Raw genomic sequence first — 24,434 nt, 5'->3', positions numbered from 1 at the left:
ACATTACATAGTTGGGTTGTTGGTCTAGAGGTATGATTCTCGCTTCGGGGTTATTATTTGAAATATGCGAGCGGTACAGGGTTCAAATCCCGGACGAGCCCTCATTTTGCCGCGAATTTTGAATTTGCATCGAACTTTTGCAAAGAAGGACTTGCATTCCTGCAGCGTCTGTCAGGAACTCATGATGCCCCAAAGTGCTTTACAGTCGTTGAGTTGCCTTTGAAATGTTGTCACGTGAGGAAAGATGTGCCCAAGCCACCTCACACGCACCTCAACTCTTTGTGAAGGAGATCATAGAATCATAGAAGTTTACAGCACGGAAGGAGGCCATTTCGGCCCATCGTGTCCGCGTCGGCCAACAAGAGGCTCTCCAGCCGAATCCCACTTTCCAGCTCTAGGTCCATAACCTTGCAGGTTACTGCACTTCAGGTGCACATCCAAGCACTTTTAAAATGTGGTGAGGGTTTCTGCCTCTACCACCCTTTCAGGCAGTGAGTTCCAGACTCCCACAATCCTCTGCGTGAAGAAATGTCCCCTCTAAACTTTCTACCAATTACTTTAAATTTATGCCTCCTTGTTGATGACCCCTCTGCTAAGGGAAATAGGCCCTTTCTATCCACTATATCGAGGCCCCTCATAATTTTATACAGCTCAATGAAGTCTCGCCTCAGGCTCTGTTCCATGGAAAACAAACCCAGCCTACCAATCTGTCCTCATGGCTAAGTTTCTCCACTCCCGGCAACAGACTCGTAAATCTCCTCTGTATCCTCTTCAGTGCAATCATGTCCTTCCTGTAATATGGCGACCAGAACTGCACGCAGTACTCCAGCAGTGGCCAAACCTGCCCCACCGACCACATATCTTGTATTATATTCCTCGGATAATAAAGGCAAGCATTCCATATTCCTTCTTAACCACCTTATCGACCTGGCCTGCTAATTTCAGGGATCTGTGGACATGCACTGCCTGGATTCTGGGGAGGACCCAGCAGATTGGAAAACAGCAAATGTAATGCCCCTATTTAAAAAAGGAGGAAGACAAAAAGCAGGAAACTATAGACCAGTTAGCCTAACGTCTATGGTTGGGAAAATGTTGGCGTCCATTATTAAAAAAGCAGTAGCAGGACATAGAAACATAGAAACGTAGAAAATAGGTGCAGGAGAAGGCCATTCGGCCCTTCGAGCTTGCACCACCATTCAATAAGATCATGGCTGATCATTCAGCTCAGTACCCCTTTCCTGCTTTCTCTCCATACCTCTTGATCCCTTTAGCCTTAAGGGCCACATCTAACTCGCTCTTGAATATATCTAACGAACTGGCATCGACAACTCTCTGTGGCAAAGAATTGCACAGGTTAACAACTCTCTGAGTGAAGAAGTTTCTCCACATCTCGGTCCTAAATGGCTTCCCCCTTATCCCTTAGACTCTGACCCCTGGTTCTGGACTTCCCCAAACATCGGGAACATTCTTCCTGCCTCTAACCTGCCCAGTACCGTCAGAATTTTATATGTTTCTATGACATCTCCTCTCATTCTTCTAAACTCCAGTGAATGCAGGCCCAGTCGATCCAGTCTCTCCTCATATGTCAGTCCTGCCATCCCGTGAATAAGTCTGGTGAACCTTCGCCGCACTCCCTCAATTGCAAGAACATCCTTCTTCAGATTAGTAGACCAAAACTGATACACAATATTTCAGGTGACGCCTCACCAAGGCCCTTTAAATCTGCAGTAAGACCTCCCTGCTCCAATACTCAAATTCCCCAGCTATGAAGGTCAACATGCCATGTGTCTTCTTCACTGCCTGCTGTACCTGCATGCCAAATTTCAATGATTGATGTACCATGACACCCAGGTCACGTTGCACCTCCCCTTTTCCTAATCTGTCACCATTCAGATAATATTCTGCCTTCACGTTTTTGCCACCAAAGTGGATAACCTCACATTTATCTACACTATACTGCATCTGCCATGTATTTGCCCACTTACCGAACCTGTGCAAGTCACCCTACAGCCTATTAGCATCCTCCTCACAGCTCACACCGCCACCAAGCTTAGAGTCACCTGCAAACTTGGAGATATTACAATCAATTCCGTTGATTCCATCTAAATCGTTGATGTATATTGTAACTAGCTGGGGTCCCAACACTGAGTCCAGTGGCATCCAACTAGTCACTGCCTGCGATACTGAGAAGGACCCATTTATCCCTGCTCCCTGCTACCTGTCTGCCAACCAGTTCTCTACCCACATCAATACATTACCCCCAATACCATATGCCTTAATTTTGCAAACTAATCTCTTGTGTGGGACCTTGTCAAAAGCCTTTTGAATGTTCAAACACATTACATCCACTGGTTTTCCATTGTCCACTCTGCTAGTTGCATCCTAAATAAATTGTCGAAGATTTGTCAAGCATGATTTCCCTTTCAAAAATCCTTGCTGACTTGGACAGATCTTGCCACTCCTTTCCAAATGTGCTGCTTTTTCATCTTTAATAATTGATTCCAGCATTTTCCCCACTACTGATGTCAGGCTAATCGGTCTATAATTATACATTTTCTCTCTCCCTCCTTTTTTAATAAGTGTTGTTACATTAGTTCCCCTCCAGTCCATAGGAACTGATCCAGAGTCGATAGACTGTTGGAAAATGATCACCAATGCATCCACTATTTCTAGGGCTACTTCCTTAAATACTCTGGGATGCAGACTATCAGGCCCTGTGGATGTATTGGCCTTCAATCCCATCAATTTGCCTAACACAATTTCCTGACTAATAAAGATTTCCTTCAGTTCCTACTTCTCGCTCGACCCTCGGTCTCCAAGTATTTCCAGAAGGTTATATGTATCTTCCTTCGTGAAAACAGAACGAAAGTATTTGTTCAATTGGTCTGCCATTTCTTTGTTCCCCATTATAAATTCACCTGAGTCTGACTGCAAGTGACCTATGTTTGTCTTCACTAATCGTTTTCTCTTCACATATCTACAGAAGCTTTTGCAGTCAGTTTTTATGTTCCCTGCAAGCTTCCTCTTATACTCTATTTTTCCGCTCCTAATTGAACCCTTTGTCCTCCTCGACTGAATTCTAAATTTCTCCCAGTCCTCAGGTTTACTGCTTTTTCTGGCCAATTTATATGCCTCTCCTTGGAATTAACACTATCCCTAATTTCCCTTCTTAGCCACGGATGAGCCACATTCCCCGTTTCAGTTTTTTCTCCAGACAGGGATGTACAATTGTTGAAGTTCATCCATATGATCTTTAAATGTTTGCCATTGCCTATCCACCATCAACCCTTTAAGTCTCATTTGCCAGTCTATTCTAGCCAATTCACATCTCATACCATTGACGTTACCTTTCCTCAAGTTCAGGATTCTCGTCTCTGAATTAACTGTGCCACTCTCCATCTTAATAAAGAATTGTACCATATTGTGGTCACTCTTCCCCAAGAGGCCTCGCACAACAAGATTGCTATTAGTCCTTTCTCATTCCACATCACCGAGTCTAGGATAGCCAGCCCTCTAGTTGGTTCCTCGACATATTGGTCAAGAAAACCATTCCTAATACACTCCAGGAAATCCTCCTCCACTGTATTTAGAAACATAGAAACATAGAAAATAGGTGCAGGAGTAGGCCATTCGGACCTTCTAGCCTGCACCACCATTCAATGAGTTCATGGCTGAACATGCACCTTCAGTACCCCATTCCTGCTTTCTCACCATACCCCTTGATTCCCCTAGAAGTAAGGACTTCATCTAAATCCTTTTTGAATATATTGAATGAATTGGCCTCAACAACTTTCTGTGGTAGAGAATTCCACAGGTTCCCCACTCTCTGGGTGAAGAAATTCCTCCTCATCTCGGTCCTAAATGGCTTACCCCTTATCCTTAGACTGTGTCCCCTGGTTCTGGACTTCCCTAACATTGGGAACATTCTTCCTGCATCTAACCTGTCTAACCCCGTCAGAATTTTAAACGTTTCTATGAGGTCCCCTCTCATTCTTCAGAACTCCAGTGAATACAAGCCCAGTTGATCCAGTCTTTCTTGAAAGGTCAGTCCCGCCATCCCGGGAATCAGTCTGGTGAACCTTCGATGCACTCCCTCAATAGCAAGAATGTCCTTCCTCAGGTTAGGAGACCAAAATTGTACACATACTCCAGGTATGGCCTCACCAGGGCCCTGTACAACTGTAGCAACACCTCCCTGCCCCTGCACTCAAATCCCTTCGCTATGAAGGCCAACATGCCATTTGCTTTCTTAACCGCCTGCTGTACCTGCATGCCAACCTTCAATGACTGATGTACCATGACACCCAGGTCTCGTTGCACCTCCCCTTTTCCTAATCTGTCACCATTCAGATAATAGTCTGTCTCTCTGTTTTTACCACCAAAGTGGATAACCTCACATTTATCCATATTATACTTCTTCTGCCATGCATTTTCCCACTCACCGAACCTATCCAAGTCGCTCTGCTGCCTCATAGCATCCTCCTCGCAGCTCACACTGCCACCCAACTTAGTGTCATCCGCAAATTTGGAGATACTACATTTAATCCCCTCGTCTAAATCATTAGTATACAGTGTAAACAGCTGGGGCCCCAGCACAGAACCTTGCGGTACCCCACTAGTCACTGCCTGCCATTCTGAAAAGTCCCCATTTACTCCTCCTCTTTGCTTCCTGTCTGACAACCAGTTCTCAATTCATGTCAGCACACTACCCCCAATCCCATGTGCTTTAACTTTGCACATTAATCTCTTGTGTGGGACCTTGTCGAAAGCCTTCTGAAAGTCCAAATATACCACTTCAACTGGTTCTCCCTTGTCCACTCTACTGGAAACATCCTCAAAAAATTCCAGAAGATTTTTCAAGCATGATTTCCCTTTCACAAATCCATGCTGACTTGGACCTATCATATCACCTCTTTCCAAATGCACTGCTATGACATCTTTAATAATTGATTCCATCATTTTACCCACTACCGATGTCAGATTGTGGATGGGCAATGGCAGACATTTAGAGACCGCATGGATGAACTACAACAATTGTACATGCCTGTCTGGCGTAAAAATAAAAAAGGGAAGGTGGCTCAACCGTCCACAGTCAACCCCTTCAGTATCATTCCCTGTTAGCTCTCCCTCCTTTTTTAAAAGTGGGGTTGCATTGGCTACCCTCCACTCCATAGGAACTGATTCAGAGTCAATGGAATGTTGGAAAATGACTGTTAATGCATCCACTATTTCCAAGGCCACCTCCTTAAGTACTCTGGGATGCAGTCCATCAGGCCCTGGGGATTTATCGGCCTTCAATCCCATCAATTTCCCCAACACAATTTCCCGACTAATAAGGATTTCCCTCAGTTCCTCCTCCTTACTAGACCCTCCGACCCCTTTTATATCCGGAAGGTGGTTTGTGTCCTCCTCAATGAATACCAAACCAAAGTACTTGTTCAATTGGTCTGCCATTTCTTTGTTCCCCGTTATGACTTTCCCTGATTCTGACTGCAGGGGACCTCCGTTTGTCTTTACTAAACTTTTTCTCTTTACATATCTATAGAAACTTTTGCAATCCGTCTTAATGTTCCCTGCAAGCTTCTTCTCCTACTCCATTTTCGCTGCCCTCATCAAACCCTTTGTCCTCCTCTGCTGAGTTCTAAATATCTCCCAGTTCCCAGGTTCGCTGCTATTTCTGGCCAATTTGTATGCCACTTCCTTGGCTTTAATACTATCCATGATTTCCCTTGATAGCCACGGTTGAGCCACCTTCCCTTTTTTATTTTTACGCCAGACAGGCATGTACAATTGTTGTAGTTCATCCATGCGGTCTCTAAATGTCTGCCATTGCCCATCCACAGTCAACCCCTTCAGTATCATTCGCCAATCTATCCTCGCCAATTCACGCCTCATACCTTCAAAGTTAACCTTCTTTAAGTTCTGGACTATGGTCTCTGAATTAACTGTTTCATTCTCCATCCTAATGCAGAATTCCACCATATTATGGTCACTCTTCCCCAAGGGGTCTCGCACAGCGAGATTGCTAATTAATCCTCTCTCATTGCACAACACCCAGTCTAAGATGGCCTCCCCCCTAGTTGGTTCCTCGACATATTGGTCTAAAAAACCATCCCTTATGCACTCCAGGAAATCCTCCTCCACCGTATTGCTTCCAGTTTGGTGAACCCAATCTATGTGCATATTAAAGTCACCCATTATAATTGCTGCACCTTTATTGCACGCACCCCTAATTTCATGTTTGATGCCCTCACCAACATCACTACGACCGTTTGGAGGTCTGTACACAACTCCCACTAACGTCTTTTGCCCTTTGGTATTCTGCAGCTCTACCCATATAGATTCCACATCATCCAAGCTCATGTCCTTCCAAACTATTGCCTTAATTTCCTCCTTAACCAGCAATGCTACCCCACCTCCTGTTCCTTTTATTCTATCTTTCCTGAATGTTGAATACCCCTGGATGTTGAGTTCCCAGCCCTGATCATCCTGGAGCCACGTCTCCGTAATCCCAATCACATCATATTTGTTAACATCTATTTGCACAGTTAAATCATCCACCTTATGTTGGATACTCCTTGCATTAAGACACAAAACCTTCAGGCTTGTTTTTTTAACACCCTTTGTCCTTTTAGAATTTTGCTGTACAATGGCCCTTTTTGTTCTTTGCCTTGGGTTTCTCTGCCCTCCACTTTTCCTCATCTCCTTTCTGTCTTCTGCTGTTGCCTCCTTTTTGTTTCCCTCTGTCTCCCTGCATTGGTTCCCATCCCCCTGCAATATTAGTTTAAGTCCTCCCCAACAGCACTAGCAAACACTCGCCCGAGGACATTGGTTCCGGTCCTGCCCAGGTGCAGACCGTCCGGTTTGTACTGGTCCCACCTCCCCCAGAACCGGTTCCAATGCCCCAGGAATTTGAAACCCTCCCTGCTGCACCACTGCTCAAGCCACGTATTCATCTGCGCTATCCTGCGATTCCTACTCTGACTTTCCCGTGGCACTGTTAGCAATCCCGAGATTACTACTTTTGAGGTCCTACTTTTTAATTTAGCTCCTAGCTCCTTAAATTCGTTTTGTAGGACCTCATCCCTTTTTTTACCTATGTCGTTGGTACCAATGTGCACCACGACAACTGGCTGATCTCTCTCCCTTTTTAGAATGTCCTGCACCCGCTCCGAGACATCCTTGACCCTTGCACCAGGGAGGCAACATACCATCCTGGAGTCTCGGTTGCGTCCGCAGAAACGCCTATCTATTCCCCTCACCATCGAATCCCCTATCACTATCGCTCTCCCACTCTTTTTCCTGCCCTCCTGTGCAACAGAGCCAGCCACGGTGCCATGAACTTGGCTGCTGCTGCCCTCCCCTGATGAGTCATCCCCCTCAACAGTACCCAAAGCAGTGTATCTGTTTTGCAGGGGGATGTCCACAGTGGACTACTGCACTACCTTCCTTGCACTACTCTTCCTGCTGGTCTTCCATTCCCTAGCTGGCTGTGGACCCTTCTCCTGCGGTAAGACCAACTCGCTACACGTGATACTCACGTCATTCTCAGCATCGTGGATGCTCCAGAGCTAATCCACCCTCAGCTCCAACACCGCAACGTGGTCCGTCAGGAGCTTGAGGTGGATACACTTCCCACACACGTAAACGTCAGGGACACTGGAGTCGTCCCTGAGTTCCCACATGGTACAGGAGGAGCATAACACACGACCGAGCTCTCCTGCCATGACTTAACCCTTAGATACACTTAAATTGGCAACAACAATGTTAAAAGTTACTCACTGATATAGAAGAGAAAAAAGAAAAGAGAAAAACTATTCACCAATCACTCACCCTCTTGGCTGTGACGTCACCTTTTGATTTCTTTCTACTTCTTTTTTGCCTTCTCTCCCCGCTGCAGCTGCACAGGTACGCCTCTCGGACTGCCGCCGCCTCTCGCTGCCGCTGGGCCTTTATAGGCCTCACCAACCATGCACTCCCGCCTCTCGGACTGCCGCCGCCTCTCGCTGCCGCTGGGCCTTTATAGGCCTCACCAACCACGCACTCCCGCCTCTCGGACTGCCGCCGCCTCTCGCTGCCCCTGGGTCTTTATAGGCCTCTCCAACCACGCACTCCCGCCTCTCGGACTGCCGCCGCCTCTCGCTGCCGCTGGGCCTTTTATAGGCCTCACCAACCACGCACTCCCGCCTCTCGGACTGCCGCCGCCTCTCGCTGCCACTGGGCCTTTTATAGGCCTCACCAACCACGCACTCCCGCCTCTCGGTTTGGTTAGCCCAATGTCTATGCAGATTAAAGTTGCCCATGATAACTTCTGTACCTTTCCGCATCCATAATTTCTTGTTTGATGCTGTCCCCAAACTCACTACTACTGTTTGGTTGTCTGTGCACAACTCCCATGAGTGTTTTGTGCCCTATGGTATTCCGCAGCTCTATCCATACAGATTCCACACCATCCAAGCGAATGTCCTTCCTTACGATTGCGTTAATTTCCTCTTTAACCAGCAACGTTACCCGACCTCCCTTTCCTTTCTGTCTATCCTTCTTAAATGTTGAATACCTCCGGATGTTGAGTTCCCAGCCTTGGTGACCCTGGAGCCATGTCTCTGTAATCACAATTATATCATATTTGTTAATTGCTGTTGATGCAGTTAATTCGTCCCTCTTATTACGAATACTCCTCGCATTGAGGCACAGAGCCATCAGGCTTGTCTTTTTAACATCCTTTCTCCCTTTAGAATTTTGCTGCAATGTGGTCCTTTTTGATTTTTGCCTTGTGTTTCTCTGCCCTCCACTTTTATTTTTCTTCTTTCTATCTTTTGCTTCCGCACCCATTTTACTTCCTTCTATCTCCCTGCATAGGTTCCCATCCCCCTGCCATATTAGTTTAACCCCTCCTTAACAGCACTAGCAAACACTCCCCGAGACATTGGTTCCGGTTCTGACCAGGTGCAGACCGTCCGTTTTGTACTGATCCCACCTCCCCCAGAACCGGTTCCCATGTCCCAGGAATTTGAATCCCTCCCCCCTGCACTACTCATCAAGCCACATTGTTACCTGAGCTGTCCTGCAATTCCTACTCCGACTAGCACGTGGCACTGGTAGCAATCCTGAGATTACTACCTTTGAGATCCTACTTTTTAATTTAACTCCTAGCTCCCTAAACTCAGTTTGTAGGACCTCATCCCGTTTTTTCCTATATCGTTGGTACCTATATGTACCACGACAGCTGGCTGTTCACCCTTCCCCTCCAGAATACACTGCAACCGCTCCGAGACATCCTTGACTTTTGCACCAGGGTGGCAACATACCATTCTGGAGTCTCGATTGCAGCCGCAGAAACATCTATCTTTTCCCCTTACAATAGAATCCCCTATCACTAGAGCTCTCCCACTCTTTTTCCTGCCCTCCTGTACAGCAGAGCCACCCATGGTGCCATGGACTTGGCTGCTGCTGCCTTCCCCTGATGAGTCATCTCCTCCAACAGTACCCAAGATGGTGTATCTGTTTTGCAGGGGGATGACCGCAGGGGACTCCTGCACTACCTTCCATCCACTGCTCTTCCTGATGGTCACCCATTCCCTATCTGCCTGAGTAACCTTTACCCGCGGAGTGACCAACTCACTAAACGTGCAATCCACGACATCCTCAGCATCGCGGATGCTCCAGAGTGACACCATGCGCAGCTCCAGTGCCGAAATGCGGCCTGTTAGGTGCTGCAGCTGGATAAACTTCCTGCACATGTAGTCATCAGGAACACTGGAAGCGCCCCTGACTTCCCACATAGCACAGGAGGAGCATGACATGTGTCCGAGCTCTCCTGCCATGACTTAACCATTAGATTACTTAATTTGGCAACATGCCAAAGGTTTCTTGCTGCTAAGAACAAGAAGAAAGACAAAGAAACAGAAAACTACTCAACACTCAACCAGCCAATCACTTACACTCTTGGCTGTGACGTCACCCTTTGATTACTTGTGACTCCTTTCTTACTTTTGAGCCTGCACCAGCTGTAGCTCGCTGCTCGCTGCTCCTCAAGCCGCTGCTCCTCTGACTGCCGCCAATCCCCGGACTCCCGCTGGGCCTTTATAGGCCGCTGCTCACACCTCCTCCGGTCACTGCTCCTCCGACTTTTGGAAAAAAATAATTCAGTCAGGCACAGTCTGTATGGATTTATGAAAGGGAAGTCATGTTTGACAAATTTGCTGGAATTCTTTGAGGATGTAATGAACAGGGTGGATAAAGGGGAACCAGGGGATGTAGTGTATTTGGACTTCCAGAAGGCATTTTGACAAGGTGCCACATAAAAGATTACTGCACAAGATAAAAGTTCACGGGGTTGGGGGTAATATATTAGCATGGATAGAGGATTGGCTAACTGACAGAAAACAGAAAGTCGGGATAAATGGTTCATTCTCTGGTTGGTAAACAGTAACTAGTGGGGTGCTGCAGGGATCAGTGCTGGGACCCCAACTCTTTATAATCTATATTAACGACTGGAAAAAGGGACCGAGTGTAACGTAGTCAAAGAATGGAGGAAAAGCAATGTGTGAGGAGGACACAACAAATCTGCAAAACAACATAGCCAGGCTTAGTGAATGGGCAAAGATTTGGCAGATGGAGTATAATGTTGGAAAGTGCAATGTTATGCACTTTGGCAGAAAAAATCAAAGACAAGTTATTATTTAAATGGAGAAAAATTGCACAGTGCTGCAGTAACAGCGGGACCTGCGGGTACTTGTGCATGAAACACAAAAGGTTAGTATGCAGGTACAGCAATTGATCAGAAGGCCAATGGAATCTTGGCCTTTATTGCAAAGGGGATAGAGTAAAAAAGCAGAGAAGTCTTGTTGCAGTTATAAAGGAGATTGGTAAGGCAAGACCTGGAATACTGCGTGCAGTGTTGGTTTCCATATTTAATACTGCTTTACTTGCTTTGGAGATGTAGAATTTACCAATATTTCGCAAAGATTCCTTGTATCTGTTCCCCTGCAGAGGAGAAGAATCCCTTTCTGGACTTTTAAAATGGAAGGACAAACTTCGGGACACAAATGAGTTTAAAGAGGAATACGAGGCCTGCAGGGGATAAAAAGGGATGCATTCATGGAGCCCCCACAGTGTTTTAACTCATAAGAAAGAGAATTTAATTTGTACCTAAATTAAAAGAAGCCTGAGATCCCCTAAACATCTCTGGGAAGCAGCATATCAATTTTAAGATTCTACAACATTTTGGCTGCGAAAAAAGTGTTACCGAATACATGACATGGGGCTAACCTCTGTGAAGCAAATTCGTGTATTAAGGATCCCAGACTGTCTGGGGGAACTATGCAACACCAATTCACCCCCTAATAGATAATCAAATTACCAACCATTATCGAAATGACACAACTCAATCAAATTACTGCTGAACAAGCCCGACAAATTCTGACAAAGAACAGAGCTCAAAACTAATGAGCAGCTCCCTTGAAACAAAGAGCTGGGCCAGATTTGGTGGGAGATAAGGAAGCCTTGTTGGGATATATCTATTCCCAGTTTTACAAGGAAAAGAACACAAGCAGCCGGAGGTGGGGAGTGAAGAAATGGAGTCGTGGAGAAAAGTGTAAGAAATCATCAAGGTCCGACCGAGCATGCAAACAGCACGAGGCCCACGAAACGGAAGGTTGTCAGCAACCAAATTGACAATCCGGGCCACCACAACCAGCGAAACGACCAACCGAAACCAACTTAGCAAAAACCGAAGAATCAATATTCATTTCCACTCTACAATCTACTTCTAAACAACCAACGGGTGAGAAATTACCAAAAAGGACTAACTAAAACTATTCCTAACCAAAGAAAATGGGTATTTACTCCATACATCCAAAACGCAACTTGCTGCATCACCCCAACTGAAGACTACGCAGTCTGAAGTCCTCTCCTCCGTCCGGGATACGGCTCGCCTAGAAGGCCAAGTGCAGTGAACCCCGAAACCGCGATTCACCGGCAACTGTCAAAAGCGATTGGTGAGCATAGCTCCTGAACCCCCAGAGCTATAACTTAGTTAGTCAGGGGAATTGAGAGAGCGGGAGGCTGGGATAACTTGTGTAAATGTATCTGCATTCTCCTCTTTACCCCATTTAGAGTTTAAGCTGTATTCTTTTCGCATAGGCTGTATGTTGACAATTTATTCAACGTGTTGTACCCCTTAGTGTCTATTGCTATTACTATTCTGTGTGTGTTATTAAAGATGTGCCTTTTACTTCCTTTTAAACACAATAAAGCCATACCTGCTTCCTATCTTGAAACCGATTGTTTGCCCAAGTCTGTCACAGCCCCTTTATAATTCAAGTGTCTAGAACCAAGGGTGTGGGAGCGATTCATTTAAGGGCAGAAGGTAAAGCTGACCCTCCGAAAACCACCCCTTACTTAATGGTGACCACCAAGGGCCTCTGGGGCAAGGGACGTGAAAAGAGAGAGAGTGGTTTCATGAAAAGAAGCAAAAAGGAAAAGGAAATTTCCTCTTATGTGTTTAAGAGGGTAAATGTGGCTAAGGAGTGGGTACTCGATCTATTGCATGCTGAGCGTCCAGAAGATGCTGCAGCTCAATGGACCGAGAGCAAGGACCATAAAAAGTCAATAGAGAAGGCGATTTGGCTAATTTGCCTTCAGCGACAGATCCGGCTTCTAGATGAGGAGAATGAGAAATTAAAGGGAGTATTGAGGCAGGCAGAAGAGAGGTCCAGTGCAAGGGACACAGTCGGGGAAAGGCTGTGGACTGAGGTGGGGCAGTGAAAGGAAAGTAGAGAGCTCACTAAAGAAAGGCACAAAACCCAACTGGACCTTTTACAGTGTCAGATGATTGAAGCCAAGAATAGCGAACTTGCATTGCGGGAATAGAATTCCTGCCTCGCCAAGCAAGTTAATGATTATGGGGAGAGGGTGAAAGACATTCAGGTCGCCTATAAGGTAGCCAGTACCAGGGAATTTGAGGCTAGTTACCATGGCCCCCGCCAGCAGCTAATCCAAGGCTTGAACCTTGCTCTATCCCGGGCTAAAGACATGGTGTGCCTGATAAACCCGGGTTTAGCCCAGGAATACCTGGTAGAGCAAGGAGAAACCACGCAGTCACCGCCTGCAGCTCCCGGGAACAGCCCAGAGCAGCGGGGGTGTCAAGCAGAGTGCAGGGCAGGTAACGATTGCGAACTACCAACACCGGCGGCCCCGAGTTTTAAATCGGTTTGGTAGCAGGGGGAAGCAGGCGAGCCAATACAAGGAGGGCTGGAACCAGGGCCAATGCACTCAGTCCGGCAGCAGACGTTTGGCCCACCTGGTGCAAATGGGGCAGCAGGACCCCTAGTAAGCAATTTCATAGCCCCCATGACACCCAAAAACTGAGGGCTATGATAGGCCACCTAAGTAAGATCACCCAACAGGGGGATCCCTCGGTACACTTCCTGGAAGTGGAACACACAGGGGATATTAACGGGTGCAATTATTCAGAGCAGGCCAAGCTGTTGCTCATCTCACGAGACACCAAGCTGTGCCATTCCCTCTCTGCAGACAGCAGAAAGGGGCGAAACACGTACCCTCCGGTTAAGGAGGAGGTTCTAGAGGCCATGGGTATGAACGACGGGAGTCCTTTCTCCCGAGCGGAGAAGACAGTGCAGCTCCATGGGGAGACTCCACAGGATTTCGCCGACAGGTTGTGGCCGGTCTACGAAAGGGCCTGTAGTGGTGTTCTTGACCGGGCCCACCTGGCCCCGAACGAGCTGGCTCACTGGCTCCGCAGCCTGGTGGCAAACAGCTTACCTGGAACAAAGGCAAAAGCCCAGGTCTGGTTCGATCCAAGAGATCCCAGAACCACCGAGGAGACAGTGGTCAGACAGTTGACCCTGGCTTACCGGAACGGGAAAGTCCATCAGATTAAACCCAGCCAAGGCAAGAGAGAGTGGCATCAGGAAGGTGGGAATCCTCCCCACAAAGGGGGTGAATGTTTTGGGTGTGGGAAAAGTGGGCACTGGAGGAAGGACTGTAGGAACCCATTGAAAGAGACTCAGGGAAAGGCCACTTCAGACCCAGCCCGTAAGGCCGGGGCAGGAACACCCGACTCATATGAGACACTCGTAGCCACCCTACAGACACTTATAAATGGACTGGGAGCAGTAGCTACCGCAACCGGTACAGTAGCCGGTACGGTAAATCCCTCTGCTCCAACCCACCCATGTGTATGACTTGAGCCAGCGCAGCCTGTGTACCTGTGTTCCCTGGAGTACGATGCCTGGAAGAGACCGTGCGTTACAATGGAGGTGGAGAATGTGAACGGGACCTACCTGCTAGATACTGGTGCTTCCTGCACCCTTGTACATGCAGATAACCCAGCTACCTCACCTCCATCGAACGGGGTCCCGTACAGTCTAGTGGGGTTCACAGGCAACGAGCAAACTGGTTCGTTTCCCATCCCGCTCACCATTCAGTTGGGGACACTCAAAACCAAATGGAAGTGTGTCCTGATGAAATGGGAGCAGGAGGGAAAATGTATCCTGGGGGCTGATTGTATCATAAGCCACTAGATCCTTTTGGATCTGAGGAACCACTGTCGATGGGGAGCCATAGAGACAGACAGGGAAGGTGAGCTGGCGGTGATCCCAGAAAAAGAGGCCAAGGGAACGTTGTGTACCGTGAAGCCAAAGGAGGGTTATGACTTGGAATTACTGGTCAGTAACACCCCAGTGGAGTACCAGGCATATGTACGGGCACACCTTGCAGCATTCGCCACCCACAAACATGACTGTGGCAGGGTAACGGGGTTGGAAGTTTGTATAGAAGGGGACCCCATAACCAACCACAAAAGCAATATAACTTCCCCAGGGAGGCAGAGGTAGCCCTGACAACGGCGCTGGGATCACTGGTAGAGCAAGGGGTGTTAAGACCGATAGCAACCCATGTGAACTCTCCACTGTGGCCGGTTAAGAAATGGGACAACTCATGGAGGGCCACCGTGGACTATCGAGTGCTAAATAAGAATATCCCTGCCTGTGCACACACTGTAGCAGCCGTAGCGGACCTCAGAGGGAGTATTCCAGCATCCGCGACCACTTTCGCGGTGTTGGACATTTCAAATGGGTTCTGGTCCATTCCTTTAAAACGGGAGGACCAGTACAAGTTCGCCTTTACCTTTAAGGGCCAACAATACACGTGGAACTGTCTTCCCCAAGGCTTCCACAACAGCCCCAGCATTTTTCACCAATGCATGGCGAACTGTTTAAAGGGCTTTAGCAGACACCAGCAGTTGGTGCAGTATGTGGATGACCTGCTCCTGTTCACCGATCAGGGGGCGGAGCATGGCCCACTGCTGGCTGAGCTGCTGGAGCTGCGAAAAGAAGAAGGGTTAAAGTAAACCCGAAGAAGGCACAGATCGGCCAGAAGGAAGTCAAATTCCTGGGGCTGACTGTGCGCGCTGGGGAACGGGCCACAGACAAGGCTAGAAGGGAGGCAGTACAGGAGTTACCAGCCCCCAACACAGTGACAGGGGTAAGATCCTTTCTAGGGCTCACCGGGTACTGCAGAGACTTCATTGAGGATTATGTAGCCACCGCAGCCCCTCTGCTCAGGCTCCTACACAAGGGGGTAGAGTGGGACTGGGATGAGGGTTTGCGAGGCAGCATTTAATCAGCTCAAGAAGGACTTGCAGACCGCGCCAGCCTTAGGAGCGATAGATGTAGGAAAGGATTTTTACCTGGAGGTGGCAGCCAGCGGGGACAGTTTGAGCTCAGTGCTGCTTCAAGAGCGGCACGGCCAGCTGAGACCGGTGGTTTAATCCTCCAGGATCCTTACAGATGTGGAGAAGGGGTACTCCAACTGTGAGAGACACCTCCAAGCCACACATTGGGCAGTGAAAAGATCCTTGATCTTCACGGGAGGGTCTCCTCTTACACTCCTAACTCACCACACACCTACTCAGATGCTCCTAGATGGGATGATTAAGGACGGGACGATGAGCAGTGCCCGCATTGCTCGCTGGACCCTGCTCCTCTCCCAGATGGACCTCAGAGTAGAAGACCCCCCATGAGCCAAGGCTCGCAGCCAACCTAATCTACCCAGGGAAAGCCCACAGGTGCGCCGTAGAAGGGGTATGGGAGGTGAACATTTGCCTTCGGGCTGGGTTACACCCTACAGGCAAGGACATCTACGTGGACGGGTCCAGCATGGTATCTGCTGGCAAACGACTCACTGAGTGCGGAGCCTATGACCCAAGGTCAGGTATTGCCCTGGCAATCAATCTCCCCAGCACCATGAGCGCCCAGCATGCTGAACTGTCCGCCGTAATGTACGTGGTGACCCACCCCGAGGAATTCCCTACCCCGTACACGATTTGCTCGGAGAGTATGTTCACCTGCAATTCGTGTACAGAGTACCTGGCTATATGGTCCCGTCGCGGATTCACGTCCGCTGACGGGAGACCCCTGGCAATCAAGCCCCTGCTGGAGAAAATCATGACAGCGGTGGGGGAAGAAGGAAAGGTCTACATACATAAGGTGAAGGCCCATTCAAAAACCTAACCCCGTGCAGAGGGAAACCAACAGGCTGACAAACTGGCCAAAGAAGGTGCCCGCACGGGAAAGTTCTGGGATCCCTATGACACCGGCCGCATAGCAGCGGTCAAGAATAAGAACAGGGCAGCAGAGAGTACAGGGATAGCTTTGGCCCCGGACTTAAAAACAGTTCAGGCACAGGACCCGGTCCTGAAAGCTGTCCTGAACGCGCTAGCTAGAGCAGAGAGAGTAGAAGGTCCGTACGGCACAGCAGCCATTACCGTTATGGAAGGCATGCTGTTTAAAGAGGGACAATGGGTCGTGCCACAGCAGCACCAGAGGGAATTCATAAAACTGGCCCATGAGGGTCCAGGAGCGGGCCACCCCGAGCCTGAGACCACCTGGCAACGGGTGGAACAGGCAGGATGGTGGCCGCGACTCAGGGAGGATGTCCGTGGGTTCTGTGCGAACTGCCTGGTGTGTCTGCGAACAACCCTGACCCCCAGAAAAGGAAGGTGTCCCTAGGACACGTCAGGAGGGTAGAGGGACCATGGCAGTCAATCCAAATTGACTACATCGGGCCCCTACCCAACGCCCAGGGTGGCTACAAATACTGCCTAGTCCTGGTGGACGTGTTCTGAAAATGGGTTGAAGCCTTCAACTGCCGAACAGCTACCGCACTAGGGACAGCGAAGATTCTAGTGAGGGAAGTATTCTCCCGGTGGGGACTCCCACAGTATGTGGATTCGGACCAGTGGAGCCATTTCACCGGGCAGTTATTGCAGGCAACCCTTAACGTGCTCGGCATTGAGGGGAAATGGCACATTGCCCACAATCTACAGTCATCGGGTAATGTGGAGCTTTTAAACTACACCATTAAAGAAAGGCTGCGGAAGGAGACAGGAGACTCACCCCAAAATTGGGTGGAGGTCTTACCGTTGGTCCTAATGGGGATCAGAGCCAGCCAGTCAAAGAGCACGGGGTATTCCCCATGCGAGCTCATGACTGGCCGCATCATGCGGATCCCCACCCATGTCCTAGCCCCGGTGCTCACAGAAGGTCAGCTCAGAGAGGTGAACTGGGACTGGTTTGTCAGGAACCTGTTTGAACACCTCAAACAGATTCACTGGCAGGCTGCTAGTAACATGGGCAGACAGCATCAGAGTAACCGATTGCTGCTAGAACCCAGCAAACACCACGAATGGGAGATAGGAGGCCAGGTCATGGTGAGGAACCATGCTCGGGTCGGGGTTTGTGAAGCATTATATATGGGGCCATACAGCATTTTCGACAAGGCAAGCCCGATGGTCAATGCCATAAAGCTGCCCCGCTGTACTAAGTGGTTCCAATCAACCATTGCAAGCTCTACAACCCAGGGTCAGCCAAGCACAGAGGGCAGCCGGGAGGGGTGAACCGTCCTCAGGACAGGGACCCTCCGTTGGCCGTCCCCGACGGTGGAGGGCCCACAGGGAATGTGGCAGGTTCAGAAACCGAGCCTATAGGGACGGTGAATTGCAGTACTGGAGGGGCTATCCCACCCATCGTTTGGGATTCGGACGCACCCCCAGTAACCCAAGTCCTAAGAAGGACCCTCCGTACACCACGGCCAAAGATACCGTGGTCACCGGCATCTGAGCCTCAGCGATTCTACCCTAGGAGAAGGGCAGCCTGACAGGAAAGGCCGAAGGTCAGAAGTACAGAGGCCACTCAGAGTAGGGACCCCCAGCCAGCCGCCTCCAGCGGTGAGGGTCTCACAGGAGCAGTAGCATCGAGCTGTCCCAGAGACAAGGGTCTCCAGCTCACCGGCTGCGGGGAAACCCTAGCATCCAGGCGGCTATCAGACCGCACCAGGCATGGGCCTGACAGGGACTAACCAGGCCACCCGGAGACGGGTGGCGGCTGTACATAGCTCTAATTTTTAGTCTAAGGTAGCTGACTGCACCATTTTACATTTTAAGGTTTAGTTTAGAATTGAGGGTAATGTTGCAGTAATGTTTAGGTGATTGTTTTGAGTTTGTCTTGTGTGTCAGCCAGCCTGAGAGCAGTTCTCAAGGGCAGGATCCAGACATTACCAGGTGATGGACAAACCTCGGGAGACCAATTGATGTTGTTTAATTTTAATCTATGTTCTTCCTTCTGTAATGTGGTTGTACGTTGACTACATGCTGGTGAATATAATTTCATTGAAATGAAATGCAACTGTGCTGAAATGCAATTGTAGGGATGGAACCCCCTCCAAGCTTGGAGGGTGTAAACGTCAAAAGTTTGTACATGTTAAGGGAAAAGTGTGTATCTGTGGTGATGTTGCATAAGTGTAATGCATATTTTGGTATTAGTTTAGTTAATTTACGGGGAAGTTTCTTTCTTGGGAGCGAGGAACTTTGCTCACCTGTAAGATGATACCATAAATGACATGGTATCACAGGGGGGAATGTAGAATTTACCAATATCTCGCAAAGATTCCTGGTACCTTTCCCCTGCAGAGGAGAAGAATTCCTTTCTGGGCTTTTAAAATGAGTTTAATGGGGCAGACGACGCCTGCAGGGGATAAAAGGGAATGCATTCATCGAGACCCCCCCCCCCCCCGCCCCACAGTGTTTGGACTCATAGGAAAGAGAATTCAAAATGGACCTAAATTTCAGAAGCCTGAGATCCCCCAAACATCTATGGAAAGGAGCAGATCAATTTTAAGATTCTACAACATTTTGGCTGCGAAAAAGAGTTACCGAGTAAAGAAGGTGGGGCTAAACTCTGTGAAGCAAATTCATGTATTAAGGATCCCAGACTGTCTGGGGGGAACTATTCACCCCATAAGAGATAATCGAATTACCCAATCAAGCACAATGGAAATCATGGTCAGGAAACTGGACAATCCTCAAACAATGCAAAACCAGTGATAGCACATTCTCACACCCTAATCGAGTTACTGCCGACAAAGGAGACATTTGAAAATCAATGGACAGAACAGTTTAAACAGAGCCCAAGAGATTTGATGGGAGATAACAAAGCCTTTTTTTGTGGATATATCTATCCCCCAGTTTTACAAGGAAAAACTAACAGAACACAGACTGGAACTCGCACTGACTCGAACAAGGACATAGACTGGAACACAGACACAGACACAAGCAGCCTGCTTCCTCTGCAGTGAAGAAATGGAACAGCGAAGGAAACTACCAGAACTCATCAAGAACTGACCGAGCACGAGGCCCACGAAACAGAAGGTTGTCAGCAACCAAATTGACAATCACTCTACAATCTATTTCTGAACGACCCAACGGGGGAGAAATTACCAAAAGGGACTAAATAAAACTATTCCTAACCAAAGAAAGTGGGTACTTACCCCATACATCCAAAACGCAACTTAGCATATCAACGGACGCACCCCAACCGAAGACTACGCAGTCCGAAGTCCTCTCCTCTGTCCGGGGTACGGCTCGCCGAGAAGGCCAAGTGCAGCGAACCCCGAAACCGCGAATCACCGGCAACTGTCTAAAGGGATTGGTGAGCATAGCTCCTGAACCCTCAGAGCTATAACTTAGTTAGTTAGGGGAATTGGGAGGTGGGAGGCTGGGATAACTTGTGTAAATGTATCTGCATTCTCCTCTTTACTCCATTTAGAGTTTAAGCTGTCTTCTTTTCCCCACAGGCTGTAATTTCACAATTTATTCAATGTGTTGTACCCCTCAGTGTGTATTGGTCTGTGTGTGTTATTAAAGGTGTGCCTTTTACTTCTTTATAAACACAATAAAGCCATTCCTTCTTCCTACCTTGAAACCAATTGTCTGTCCAAGTCTTTTACAGTCCCTTCATAATTCCAGTGTCGAGAACCAAGGGTCAGCGAGCGATTCGGAACCACTCATATAAGGTCAGAATGGAAAGCTGACCACCTGAAAACCACCCCTTACACTGCCGGCCACAACTCCTTCATAACCGATCTTATTCCTCTCACTACTTCTTTACCCATGGATTCCTCGTGAGGTTGTGGTGACCTGAAATTTCTAAAATCTTAATTTAAAACTAGAACTCTTCAACATTCTTAAACTCATATCGTGATATTATATACATCTGCCACCCGTCTCCGACTGGCCAAGTTAATCCCTGTTCTTCTCCTTCCCTTAATCAGCCTCTGGTTTGCCTGTGTGGCCGGCGGTAAGGCGGTCTGTACCGCAGGACCCAGAGTGCTCTGACTGGAGGTGTGCCTGAGTCCCACATTATCGGGGGAATGGCCCCTCTGGGGCAACAACACACTCCACCTTTCGGTGTGGCTGCTGAGTTCATTTCATTAACTGAGGGTTCTGCACACCCGGGGACTGTAGGCTGGGGACTCTCAGTTAGTGGCTGGTCCACCACGACCTCTCCTGTGAGTCCCTCACCGCCGAAGGCTGCCGGCTGGGGATCCCTGTCCGTAGACTGATCCCTGATCTTGGGTATTCTCTGACGGATGGCCTACCTCCCGGGGCGGACCCACTGAAACTGGGGCACTGGTGACCACGGTGTCTCGGGAAGCGAGCCGGGACAGCTTTGTCAGGAATCTGTTTGACCATCTTAAACAGATTCACTGGCAGGCTGCTAACAACATGGGCAATGAACTCAGCACTTTAGCTAAAGTGTTCAGGACAGAACTCGCCCCTGAGCATGTATGAGGAAAAAGCTCCAGAAAATATTCTCGGCCAGGGAGCTTTCGCTTGTGAGGCGAACGTGTTAAGCGCGACACTGCAGAAACATCTCCACTTTCAGCACCAGGTCAGACAGAAATGTGAAGCGAGCAGGTGGACTGCAGAATCCCACTTTTAAGGAGTTGGTCGTGGTGTCAAACAAAGAGTTTCACTAAATGATTAAAAATAAGAAATGTCAAAGTCGAACATGCATCTCCAGAGGAGACTGCGATCTGAACACAGCACTTTAAACCACTCCGCCACCCTGAGTATTCAATGCTCGATGTGGCCACCTGCAGATTGATTTTGAACTTTTGTGTCCTGACACATGAAATAAATGAGGGCAGCAGGCGTATCTCTGCCTGACACCGGGGAAACAGTGAGATAGATCTTGGCGCAAGGGTCTGGTTATTGCCAAACAGCAAAGGAAATATTTTCTGGAAGAACAATGTTGAAAATAATTACAACCCCAACATGACTAGAACACACAACCTTTCGATTTGGAGGCAGGCATGCTACCATTGCCTGACAAGGTCCACACATGAAGTCTGAGATGTTCGGCGATATGAAGGTTTCACAATGCAAGGGGCTTTAAAATCCCCGCCCATTCCCACCAGGTATCAGAAGCAGCGCTCACCTGCCAGTCACCGTATGTTTTTTTCTTAAAATTTGTATTGTTTTCACGGGAAAGCATCATTAAAAAACCCCTCACCTTCTTTTGCACAATGAAAGAAATGCTAACTGAGGGAGAGTCGATACTTCAATCATTTGTCCTATGCTTTGGGGAATGGGCAGGGAAGTGGACCTGAGTCCATGATTGCATCGGCCATGATCGTATTAAATGTCGGAGCAGGATCCAGGGGCGTATGGTCGACTACTGCTCCTATTTCTTAACTTCTTATCTTCTTATGCAAGTTGACCCATTTTACTCACTGTATTTTAGGAGTCTGGTTCAAAATCTTCATTGCTCATGACACCAGGAATCTGGGGCAACTTTTGTCAAATTTAACAGCACCGGTTATTCCTACCATGCACAGAAAATAGAATCAGTAGTGAAGATAAAATCCTACGGTGCTCATTTTCAGATTCAATGCAGTAGGATTTCAAATAAAGTAAAAGAATTTTACAGTGAAAAGATTTAGAAGTGTTACTTGTATTTGTGTCTTTAATTAAACTTTGTGGCGTCTGATTCCCGTTCATGCCATTGCTGAAGAAGAAAGGAAGGTTTGACGTTGACAAGACTGCACTGCCCCTGATATTTGTGGGCTCATCCTTTATATTCAGTAGTTTCTCGCCCTTTGATGGGCTGCAGTGTAGCGTATATCACGTTGGCATCACACGCGAAAGGTCCCCAGTGGATCCGTTTTCTCTCACTGAAAGTTATCTATTTATTGGTTAAATAACGAGCAATTCATGAATAAGGGAACCCTTTTGCCAGGAGAATAAATAGCAAATAAAAACAGCAAATTCTGCAAATCTCAGGAAATCAGGCAGCATTTGCCAGGAGACTCAACTCGCCTCCGATTGTTCCCATTTGGCAAGTTTAAACAAAGTGTTTCTGCCTGGGATCGAACCAGGGACCTTTTGCGTGTAAAGCAAACATGATAACCACTACACTACAGAAACCACTGGTACAGCAACCCCAACAGAGGGGAGCTGACCAATGAGCTCCCTCTGCGCTGATCGGGAATGAGGAGGCTCACCTGAAACAACTTCTGTCCCACACTGCAAGTTCTCAATCCTTCTCCTCCACTGCCCTTTACAGAAATGTCACGGATCACCCAGCCAATGTGTTCACTTCCACATCCTCACAGGGGCCCAGGGGAGGCATGAGTTCAGGGCCAGGGGCCCAGGGGCCCAGGGGCAGCACGGGCCAGCCCACACTGCGATATGTGTGCACACTGGGTCCGTGCAGCAGAGCTGGTCTCCAGTCGTCTTGTTTAACCCTTGCCACTGGACGAATACCTCGCTCTGTCAAGCCCATGTGATGGCTGGGGTGCAACGGCCATCGCACGTTTAAAAAATCCACGCACAGGCATCTTCCACCCTTCAACATACATTTCAGGACCTGGAATATTGAAACACCTGTGAACTCATCCTTTTTTGGCGAGGAAGCAAGTCATCCTCTCTTCGAGGGACTGCCTATGATGATGATGAACTGGATTTGCTGCAGTCCGCGGGCAGCAGGTGATGAAAGCGGGCGTGAGAGGGTGAGTGACAGGTGGGCACTGCTTCTGATGCTGTCTGACCCACGGTGGGAGCGGCCGGGGATTTTAAAGCCCTTTCATTGCACCAATGCAGGGTAAATGAAACTGTGTTTCAGGAACCTTCATGTTTCCAAACATGGACAATTTGCACTGGAGACCTCGTGGTGCAACGGTAGTGTGTCTGACTCCTCATCAGAAGGCTGTGTATTCAAATCATGTCGGGATCATTGTTCTTCAAAAGTTGCAAACTTCTTTGCTGTTTGGCTATAACCTGCTCCAATGTTTGTCTCACTGTTTCCCTGGTGTCAGGCACAGATATGCCAGATGCCCTCATTTAATTCATGTAACAAGACACAAAAGTTCAAAATTTAAATGAACTTCCAGTCTGGATGGCCGAGCCGTCGAAGGTGCTGCGTTCAGTTTGCAGTCTGCTCTTAAAGCGCGGTTTCAAATCCCTTTTCTTATTTTTAGTCATTAAGCAAAACTCATTTGCTTGGCACCACGACCAGCTCCTTAAAAGTGGGTTCAGCAGTTCACCTGCTCGCTTAACATTTCCGTCTGACCGGGTGCTGAAAGTGGAGATGTTTCCGCAGTGTAGCGGTTAACACGTTCGCCTCACATGCGAAAGCTCACCGGGTGGGAATATTTTCTGGAACTTTCTCCTCATGCATGCTCAGGGCGAGATTGTTCTCCTGTGAAAGGTCATATGATCATAAACATGTAAGGATTAAGAGCTTGAGTAGGCCATTCGGCTCCTCGAGCCTGGTCCACCATTCAAGAAGATCCTGGCAGTTATTCGACATCAAGTTTAAACATCTGGGGCGGAGCCAACAGGCGCCTGGCTGCAATCAGTGACAAAAACTTTTGCTTTAGCAGAAGCACAGCGAGCTCAGTTGATACAGTGTGAGATTTTTAATCTCAGGTTCTCGGGTTTGAACACCAAGTTTGTTGATTACTTTTTAACTACATTTTATGTTGCTTTCACGGGAATACATCGTTAATTAACCGATGATCTTCTTTTGCACAAATAAAGAAATTCTAACTGAAGGAGATTCCATAATTGG

At 48.2% G+C, this 24,434-nt stretch overlaps 1 non-coding gene across 1 annotated transcript; it reads right to left on the bottom strand.

Moving 5' to 3' along the window:
* Nucleotides 1-22,716: 22,716 nt before the first annotated feature.
* On the bottom strand, nucleotides 22,717-22,789 carry trnav-uac (transfer RNA valine (anticodon UAC)). Its single transcript has one exon. It is a non-coding gene; the product is annotated as a tRNA-Val (tRNA).
* Between the last annotated feature and the right edge of the window lie 1,645 nt (nucleotides 22,790-24,434).

Source organism: Pristiophorus japonicus, unplaced genomic scaffold (assembly GCF_044704955.1).
Source record: "Pristiophorus japonicus isolate sPriJap1 unplaced genomic scaffold, sPriJap1.hap1 HAP1_SCAFFOLD_58, whole genome shotgun sequence".
Taxonomy (NCBI): domain Eukaryota; kingdom Metazoa; phylum Chordata; class Chondrichthyes; family Pristiophoridae; genus Pristiophorus; species Pristiophorus japonicus.
The sequence above is the reverse complement of the archived record's forward strand: the minus strand, read 5'-3'. Positions and strand labels throughout refer to the sequence as shown.